Source organism: Gavialis gangeticus, unplaced genomic scaffold, assembly GCF_001723915.1.
Source record: "Gavialis gangeticus isolate Ggan-Ray unplaced genomic scaffold, GavGan_comp1, whole genome shotgun sequence".
In the NCBI taxonomy this organism is placed as follows: Eukaryota; Metazoa; Chordata; order Crocodylia; family Gavialidae; genus Gavialis; species Gavialis gangeticus.
In genome coordinates, this window is record NW_017729031.1 from 40,569,937 (window position 1) to 40,579,770 (window position 9,834).

Below are 9,834 nucleotides of genomic sequence, written 5' to 3' on the forward strand. Positions count from 1 at the left end.
GTGTGGTGGGTAGTGGTGGGTGGGGGTAGAGTGGGGCCAGACCCAGAGCAGCCAGTGGGGTGGAAACAGGGAAGGACCCAGAGCTGAGGGGAAGGGGTAGAGCAGGGCCAGACCCCAAGCAGTGGGCGGGAGGAGGGGTTGGGCAGGGCTGGACCTGGAGTGGTGGGAGAGGGAAGGGGGTAGAGCAGGGCTGGACCCAGAGCAGTGGAGGGGAGAGGGGCAGAGCAGGGTCAGGTGTGGTGGTTGGGAGTAGAGTGGGGCTGGACCCAGAGTGGCAAGGGGGAAGAGGGGTAGAGCAGGGCCGGAACCAGAGCGGCATGGAGGGGTGGGGGTGGAGCAGGGCCAGACCCAGAGCAGTGCAGGGGAGGGAAGTGGGGGGTGTGGGGCTGGATGCGGGGCTCCATCCCTGCCCAACATTTTTGACAGGCAATTAGCTGGTGTGTGTGTGTGTGTGTGTGTGTGTGTGTATAAATATATATACGCGCTAATACTATAAAGGCCTAAGTCTGTTTGTCTGTCTGGCCGTAATGCTTTATTCGCACTCTGATTGGCTGATGCAAACAGCCAACTGGAGTGCTCCAAGCGTAGGGGAGTACCACCATGATTCTGAAACCACACTGAGGACTGGACAGAGGATGGGGGAGCTGAGGCCCACAGTGCTGGCCTCGGCTCCCCCACCCTGGCCCCCACAAGAGGCAGAAGAGAGGCAGCATGGGGCATTAGGTGGTGATACTCCATCCCTGCCCCCCATCCCCCATTCTTGATGGGCAATTGGCTAGTATATCTATATAGATGTATGTGTATGTATGTTTGTATGTATGTATGTGTAAGAGGGGACCAAACCAAGCAATATTTTTGATTAAAGGTTTACTATCCTTTTAAACATGCAATGCATGGAAAACACTCAAGCATATCTTTCCCTTCATTGTATGAACAAATACCATACTTGCTTGCTTATAACACACCCCTAGAATAAAATATGCACCTTGTTTTTGAGAGACAGAATCACAAAAAGATCTTTCCTTGTAGTCAGTAACTGGCTAGCAGAGTTAGGGAGCAGCGCCTGCTCATTATTCTCCTCCTTGTAAATCTGTGCAGATTTCATTTTCACTTTTGCCATTATGGGGTTGAGCCTGTTCTTACCATATTTCTTCTGTAAAATGCACATACCAATTTCCAGGTGTAGGAAGGAAAAATAAAAATGGTAAGTATTGTATGTGAGAAAATATAATGTTCTCTGTTCCAGCTTCAGATTTTATTTTCTCCTTAAACATTTTCCCCGCCCCCCAAATAACTGAGATATGCAGCTATGAGCAATATAACAGCACACTTAACATGAGCATTTTTAAAACAAAGCATTCTGGACATTTTGGGTGTGTCTACATGTGCATTAATGTGCTTTAGCTAATGCGCATTAAATCTAGGACATCCATTGTGAGGTACTAAGCAAATGCGCATTAGCCTGTCTCAATGCATATTAACTAATCAGCATGGGGTGCCTGTAGACATGCTGTGGGGCAAACTGCATTCTGGCATTCTGGGTATTTCAGTTTTTTATATATATATATAAAATTGTTTTTCACTTTGCATCCTCAAGTATTACTTAGTGTTTCTGTGAGTCACTAAATAGAAAACTATGTTCCACCTCAGAAGTGGCTGCATTTTAGTAATGCAGTGATTCCTTTGAATATAATCTATAATGGACTTTGGGATGATAAATGAAGCACTGGAACAGGTTATCTAGAGAGGTGGTGGAATCTCCATCCTTGGAGATTTTTAAGGCCTGGCTAGACAAAGCCCTGACTGGGATGATGTAATTGGGGCTGGTCTTGCTTCGAGCAGGGGGTTGGACTAGATGTGAGCTCCTGAGTTCCCTTCAACCCTCATTTTCTATGATTTTATGTGAAATCACATTAGCAATTCCATTAAGATACTGGAATCTTAAATAACATACATAAGGATTACTGGATACTAAGTGACTTTTCTAGTAAACCACTTCATGCTGCATTTAAAAACTTGTCCTTAAGAACTATATTTTTCGTGTTAGATTTATTTTGATTTTGTGTGTACTCTACATACTGTGGTGGGAGTCACTACATGGCCCTCTGTGCACAGTCTTACCACCTCCTGTCTTGGTATGCAAGCAATGGGCAGTTTTTGCTTAATTATGATTCATTTTCTGCTTGGGAGAGCAGTTACAGACAACAAGTGAGTCAAATCTCTTTGTTAATGCTTCTGAGGAGAACTAGCTGTCAGTTCAAAGTTGCTGCCAGAAGATTGGGCATTGGTGCTGGGGCTGAGATTTACGACAGGTGTAGCTGCATGCTGTTTGTGACCACTTGTGTTCAAGGACTGGTGTATACAGCCTACATAAGCAAGTTCAATTAAGAAACTGCTTGGGCTCTCAGTCACTGATTTCTCCTCCAGCAGGAATCAACACTTGGCAGAAAGCTTATAATATATAACAGGTTACCGTCATTAGATGTTTGAGGGAGATCAGTCTCCTGCCATGACATGTAGTAAGCTTTAAAGCATATGATTAAGCATCCTGTGCTGAGAGCTTGTGGTTGTCTGGATAGCCCTTAGCTAAAACTCTGTTATAAATAGAGTGATTATAATACTCAGAAGAGCTTTCAATCTGAATGAGGAACAGAATAGAAAAAGGAAAGGGTGATTTTAAACATTTATATTTGCTGCTAAATAATTTTTATTATTAACACTTCTGTACAGCATGGGTGCTCAGGGTCACATCCAGCCCACAGAGCTGTGTTGTCCTTCCCCTGGGTCTCCCCATTCCAAAAATTTGGCAATGGGAATGAGTGGCAGCCTTCATTACCATTCCTCTGCCACCAAATTTCCAGACTTGCGGGGTTTGGGAGACAGCCCCGCAAGCTGGATGACATGGCCCTTTGTTATGGATCATGATGGTGCTCAGTCAGGCCAGCGGACGGGTTTGGGCCAGTGCCTGGGCTGGATCCAGGCATATGGGTCAGGCTGGTGCACTGGATTGCACCCATGGACCAACACCACCCATAGGACCTAGTCGGCCAACCAGCTCTGCACCACTTATCCAGCTTATGGTGCCAGGTGAGTTGAGCATCACTGCTGTAGAGGACTGCTTTGGGTGTCTGCAGTCCCAGGCTGTCCTACACAGGTAAACAGGAATTGTATGAGGAATCAGTATTCATGTGGTGATCTTGGGGAATGGGCAGGAGTGTAGAGGAATAGAAAGGAGACTCACTGAAGTCCATGGAAAAGAGTAAGATGACAAACCAATTCAGCCAGATTCCCTCAGGGAGATTTGTGGGACCCACGGAAAACACCCAGCATCTTGCAGTTGCACTAGGAGTTTCCATCACCTTACGGCCAGAGGGCATTTGTGAAATCATACTTGGATTGTGGGACAGCTCTGCCCTTCTCTCCCCACAAGCTTCCTGCTTGTTGAATATCCCATTTCTCAATAGCCAGGAGACTTGAGGGCCCTGGCCTTTCCTTTGGGGTTTTAGTTGTGTTATCATTGTGTCTCAACACCAGAAAATCTATACTAACTTCCTGGGAATCAGTATCCGAAGTTATAGTTTAAATAATTATAGAGTCCCTATTGGGTTAACCTGCCCATCCCTTCTTCTCCCGACCTACTCTTGAGGTACCAGCCACCAGTGGAAAGCTTGTGAGTGTAAATATCCCGACTGGCTTTGGTTTCCTGGATTTGGTAAGCAGTGACCATGAGATCTTGCTGTTACTGCCCAGTGGGGTTTGGGAGATTGCCTTAGGCTTTCACATGGAGACATCCTGAATCTGTGAAAACATGCTTTTATGCTGATAGGCAAATGCTTAATGCACAATGGAGCATTTTCAGAGTTTGGCTATACAAAAAACAATTCACAGGGACCAGTCTCAAGATGAGAGGATACTGCATATACTGTATATATATTTCCATTGCCTAGGGAGTTTTTGTTCTCTTGGATCAGACTCATAATAAAGGGGCCCTTCAGTGCCAGGTATAGCATGAGCTTGAGACGTGTGTCTACTGAACTGGTTTAAGAATCCACTAAACCCATATCACATAGGCTGTCCAAAAGCCAGCAGATGCTTCTGATATCTGCTGATAAGCTGACGATTTGAGTCAGCAACCTACAAGTAAAAACCTCTGCAGCTCATTCCCAGTCCTGTTAGCCAACATGTCATTCAAAGCTCAGATGTTTCAATTCAAGAACTATTTATGACAGATGAAACATTTATACTGATGGAACTGGCATCACAGTAGCACAAAAACAATAAGGTAGCAGACAGGCATTATAAGGTCATAGAGAAATAAGGCTGGAAGGGACCTTCAGAGGTCATCTAGTCCAACCTTTCCGTTTCTTGTTGTCTGCATACTTGCTCAAGAAATTTTCTCTGCTAGCATCCAAATAGCTCATGAACATGTTGAACAGCACTAGGTCCAGGACAGACCCCTGTTGGACTCCACTTGAAACTAGGGTGACCATGCATCCCTAATTGGGCCAGTCTCAGAATGGGATCATCAAGTCCTGGTCCCGGGCTGCATGGCTCTGGGACAGCATTTGCCCCAGATTCATAGTAGTGTGCAGGGACCCGGGTGCAGGCTGGTAGTGATCCATCTTGCAAGAGGCTGCTGGGAGAGGGACACAGGGGGCTCCATATGCATGTGTGCATGTGGTTGAAAAAGAGCTGGGCAATGTGGAGAGCAGCTCCCTGCAGGTAGGTCTATGGAGGGGGCAGGGGGGCCATGGAGGAGAAGATCGAGGCTCCCATGGCAAGGGAGGGAGTGGGGCAGGAGCTGAGGCTGGGGGTGCTGCCCAGCCAGGGCAGTGCATAGGGCCCCAGAGCTGGGGTAGGGAGCAGGACAAACAAAGGTGGCTCATCCAGGGGGTGCAGGGGAGGGTGTCTTCCCATCAGTGCATGCACTCCTCCAGGGAGGGGGGCAGGGGCAGACCTGGGTTGCCCACTGCCAACTCGGGGCTCCATGCCCTGCTGCCCTCCCCCTGGGAGCTCTGCACCAGCCTTGTGCCCCCTGCCCTTCCCACAGTAGCTGGGGCAGTGGTGGCATGGAGTTGTGCCCCCCACTGCTGCTGGGAGGGCAGGGGATGCGTGGCAGGTGTGGGGCTCCCAGGGGAAGTGCAGCAGGGTGGGGAGCCCGTATCTACCCCTGCCCCGCTTGGCTCTGCTCTGACCATGCCACCAGTGGCAGGAGTGGGGAGGGCATGTGTCCCATCTTTACATTTTAAAAAGGTGGTCACCCTACTCAGAACCTCCTGCCATTCTGAAATGGGCCCATTAATAATTACCCTTTGCTTATGGCTATTAAGCCAGTTATCTATCCACCTTGTAGCTTTATGCAGCCCACATTTCTCCAATTCTTTTTGAGAAGGTCATGCGGGCCCTTGCCCAAAGCCTCGCTGAAAGTTGCAACCCCCTATGCTGAATGAATCAGGGGTAAAATCCCTGCAAATGTAAATTGTGCTGGTTTAGGTTTTGTCTGTCTACATCCATCCTAGGTAAACAGGAGAGTGGTAGCTATTCTGTCAGTGTCTAGAGGTGAGGCCTCCTAACAGCTGCCTATCTTGTCAGCTAACTTGGGAGGTCTGCAGAAGATCCATTTCTGATGCTAGGGTCACTTATATCAGCATAGCAACTGCTGTCATCCGCACCAGGGCACGTGTTCTTCTGTCCACGCTCTTAAAATACTGATTACTGAAGTATATCCCCAGAAAGACACCCGGGGACACTGGGAAGCTGAGCTTCTTCCCTCTGTTCCCTTTTCTAGCCCTTCTCCTTCCCTTTCTGAATTTCTCCTTCTACTGAAAGAAATCCAGGTGTCTCTTGAAAACATTTCTCTTCTCCTTTGAGAAGTCTTTGTGGACACCTGATTATTGCCCTTATGAGCAAAGTCACCTTTCCTCTTGGTTGAGTATTTTGAAACCCGCTTGTTTTCCACATGCTCTTTGCATATCAGGCACCAGCTGAGATTAGCTATGAGCCACTTCTAGGAACAGAGGAACTTTGGTTACTAATCTGAGTTCAAATTCACAGCCCTTGTCACTTATCGCACAAAGCTGATAGCAGCATCCAATCTCTCCTGGAGAGAATCTGTCTGCCAGAGGCATGCAACATCTAAGACTGAATCTCCACTGCTTTGCTCCAGGCTAACAAGCACTTTTTACTGTTAATATCTAATCGCTGCTTCAGAAACCTAAAGAGACTTGTCTGGACAGCACTATATGGTTCTCAGTGACTGTACCAGTCACCCAGATAATAGGTTTATGGCTCCCCTATAAATATCTGAGAGGTGATTAGCTGTGTTAGTCTGAAATCAGGCACAAGGCAGGGTATGTCTGCACCTTACAAACCAATTTAAAGGTGCATAAGCTTTCATAAGCAGCAACTCACTTTATCAAGCTTATGCATCTCTGAATTACTGGGTTTCCAAGGTGCCTTCTGCCTAAAAATATCTGAGTAACACAAGCAAATTTCCTGTATCACAAACCAGCCTATAACTGAGCCAGCTCAAAACTAAACCATTGCTGCAGTCTAAACACATGAGTTTCAGCTTGGAAAGCACTCTGAGGAACAGTGACACTGCATGCCCTGGTGTGGGCAGTCTAGGGATTAAATATGAGATTGGAGAGGGTGGTGCATTCGCACACACATCCCATAAAAATATCCAGCTGTGTTGAGGGTTGGTGCATTTCAGGGTTTTATACAGTTAATGTAGAATGAACCAAAACTCAGAAAGAAATCACTTGGCGAAAGGGTACAGGACGAGGGAAACAGAAGTTTGTAGCTAAGTTTGACCAGGAGGACAAATGAATGTGCCCTTCAATAGAAAATAGGGAATACAAAGGGCCAAGTGTGAAAAACCATGTGAAGTGTTGTAGTCATAGGACTGAGTCTAACCTGCACTGGTACCCATGTAGATCTCTAGCCCTTTCTACTGACAGGCCCATTTGAAGCAGTTTAAGACTTGAATGCTGCCTTTAAGTTAGTGGCATTCTCTAGCTTAAATTATAGCAGGGTCAGGCTTCTAGATCCTAGTGTTTCAGGTTCAGACCAACCAGCGCCCAGCTAATGGGTGCTGAGACCAGCCTCCTTGGATCCATTTCCATCCTACAGGGCTGCCATTTAGGCTGATTCCCAGAGTATTTTCTTTTCCCCATAAGCTTAGAATGGTGCTTACCAGTGGAATTGTCCCCCCAGATCCCTTGGAAGTGGTATGGAGTGGGCTCTGAGCACCAACATATCAGTTGTCTCCCTGACTGCCTCACAGTGTCTGTCCACTGTCTGTCCATAGTAGCTTTTTGGTACCCCAGGACAGCTACACATCTGTCCATTCGATGGTTTACACAACTGGTGCAAAGGTGATGTCCACCCAGCCCCTCCGTTTATACTGCATTGTGGAAGGGGGTAGGCGGCTCTCTGTTTGGAGAGGCAGGTGGGCAAGTTTGTGAAGAGTTGTCCATCTGGGGAGAGCCGAGTGGGCGCAAATGGAGGAGACATAAATAAGGGGCCAGGTGTGTGGTTGTGATTGCTGGTGCTCAGGACAGGAGCTGCCAGGTCCCAGATCTTGGCGTGTGTTGGGTTTCAGTGTGTTGCTGGAGAAAAACGTGTGTTTTGTGGCAACTGAGAAATGTCATTCGGGAAGAAAACCCTGCTTCTCCCTCCCCTCCTCCATGCAGCACATTTAGCATGAATGGTTAATCGCAGCATTATGTGAATCAGCTCCTTTGTGCCTTCATGCAGAGACTCAGCAACTCTGTAATTGGATTTCAAGGCTATTTCACTTCTTTTGAGAGAGAGCCTGGTCTAGTTAATTGGGAGCCAAGACCATTAGAGTGCTAATCCTGGCGCTGCTACTGACTCCCTGTGTGACCTTGGGCAAGTTGCTTTGAGGTAAGTCAGGAGACAGAGCAGGTGGAAGGGGGGCAAAGCGTAGTCAGCTTCCGAAAAGGAGTGTTTTGAGGAAGGATTACAGAGAGCAAGGAGAACACAGTCATTATTTCAGTGCCTGTTGCAATAAGCTTTCCCTTGGCTTCTGCAAACTACTCTATCTGGCTCTTTGGATAGGTTGTGCCGTATTCAAATGCAACATGAGTTATACACCCCTTCCTTTGTCACTCATGTGTCTAGTCTGCAAAACACTGCTTCGTTGGTCTGTCTGCTCCCTTCAGGGCTGGGAAGTACCCAGCACTGCATCACAGGGTCCAAAGTCTCTCTCAGCTTTTTGGTTTCCCTTGTAACCTTTGCCTTTCCTGTTCCCCTGGTGCCTGTAGACTCTTTGGTGCAGGAAGCTTTCAGTATCCCTGTCTGCAAAGCACCTTGTGCATCTAGGATGTGTCCTAAATCAATCATAAGAATTTGGGGATTGAGATGAGGGAGGGGAAAGGTGTAGAGAGATAAATAGCTCAATAACTCCACCCCACCCCCTGCCAACCCAGCCCTGCAGAATACTTCTTAGTCATTTTGAGCAGGAGAATCTCAGCTCTTAGCCTCCGCTTTTTTTGTTTGCTAGTTTTATTTTTCTTAATTCATTATTGACAAAGGACAGAGCCATAAAAGAATCAACTGACACGTCTGTGGGAAAAAACTGCCTTGAAAAGGGACCTAGAAATACTGTAGCGTTTACAAACAATCCCAGGGGCTAATGCCTCAGTGAGATGCAGTCTCAGTTATAACTTTTTTCTTTCTAGGAACAAGCCTGCATCTGTTTGGCAATGCCATATTTTGTAGGGTAAAATAAACCCTTGAGAACAAACGGCCCAACTGATACGGAGGGTAAATGCCTGAGAACAGTGCTCTCTTGTTAATCCTAAAACTGTCAGCAAAGCCCCACTGGATAAATTTATGGCTGGCCACTGGCACTAGCTTTGCTCTCTTACCCCTCCCCACCCCCCACTGCCCCCAGACAGAACAGCTGTAAAATCTGCTTTATTATTCTTTCAGAGCCTAAGAGCTTTAAAACGAGGTTTTCCATTTTAACACGGGCTGGCGGGATTCGTGAACAGCAGCATCAACAGCCCCCGAAACCTCTCAGCCCCTTGCATTGCACCATTATTACTATTTCTCTCGGAGCCAAGAAAATGACATCAATTGAAGAGGAGGACATGGACCCAGGCATCTACTAAAGAGACAGCCGAAAAGGAAATTCTGGTTCAATCCCACATCTGATCTGTATACTGTTTCTTCCCCTTCAGTGTCATTATGTTTTATGTTGTCCTGCAAACGGAGGCAGCTGTACCTCCATTGCAGCTCTCCCTTCTCTCAGAAGATTTAAGAAGCCCTTTCTGGGAAAGTGATTTGTGCACTCTATACTTAAACAATTGTTCTCCCCAGGACTCTGCCACTGCCAGTAGTTATTAATGGCATGGCAGTAAATGCCCTCAGCAAAACAGGCTGTTGCAAAAATCAAGTGTGTGTTGAAAAATTGGTTTTAAATCGTCCCTGGGGTAATGACCTCTTGGCCACCAAAAAAATGCAGGATTGGTTTATGTTATAATTAAATTCAGGCCAGCTTTTACACTTACACATATGGATGCAAACCCTGAAGCAAGCTACTTACAAATTAAAGGGCCTGGCTGTCTTTAAAATACCTGATATATATTCCTGCAGTATAACATTTGCAATAAAGAAAACAACAGTTTGAAATACTTTGGGCTCTGTAAGTGAGGGCCACAGACAATTAGACAAACTCTCTTTGGCTTCAGCCTAGGGGCTCATAGATGGATTAGTCATATGAAAATAGCTCATTTGAACCGAATGTGACTAATTAAATCAACTACAGCTCGTTTAAAAAAAATACAGCCCCCCCCCCCCCCC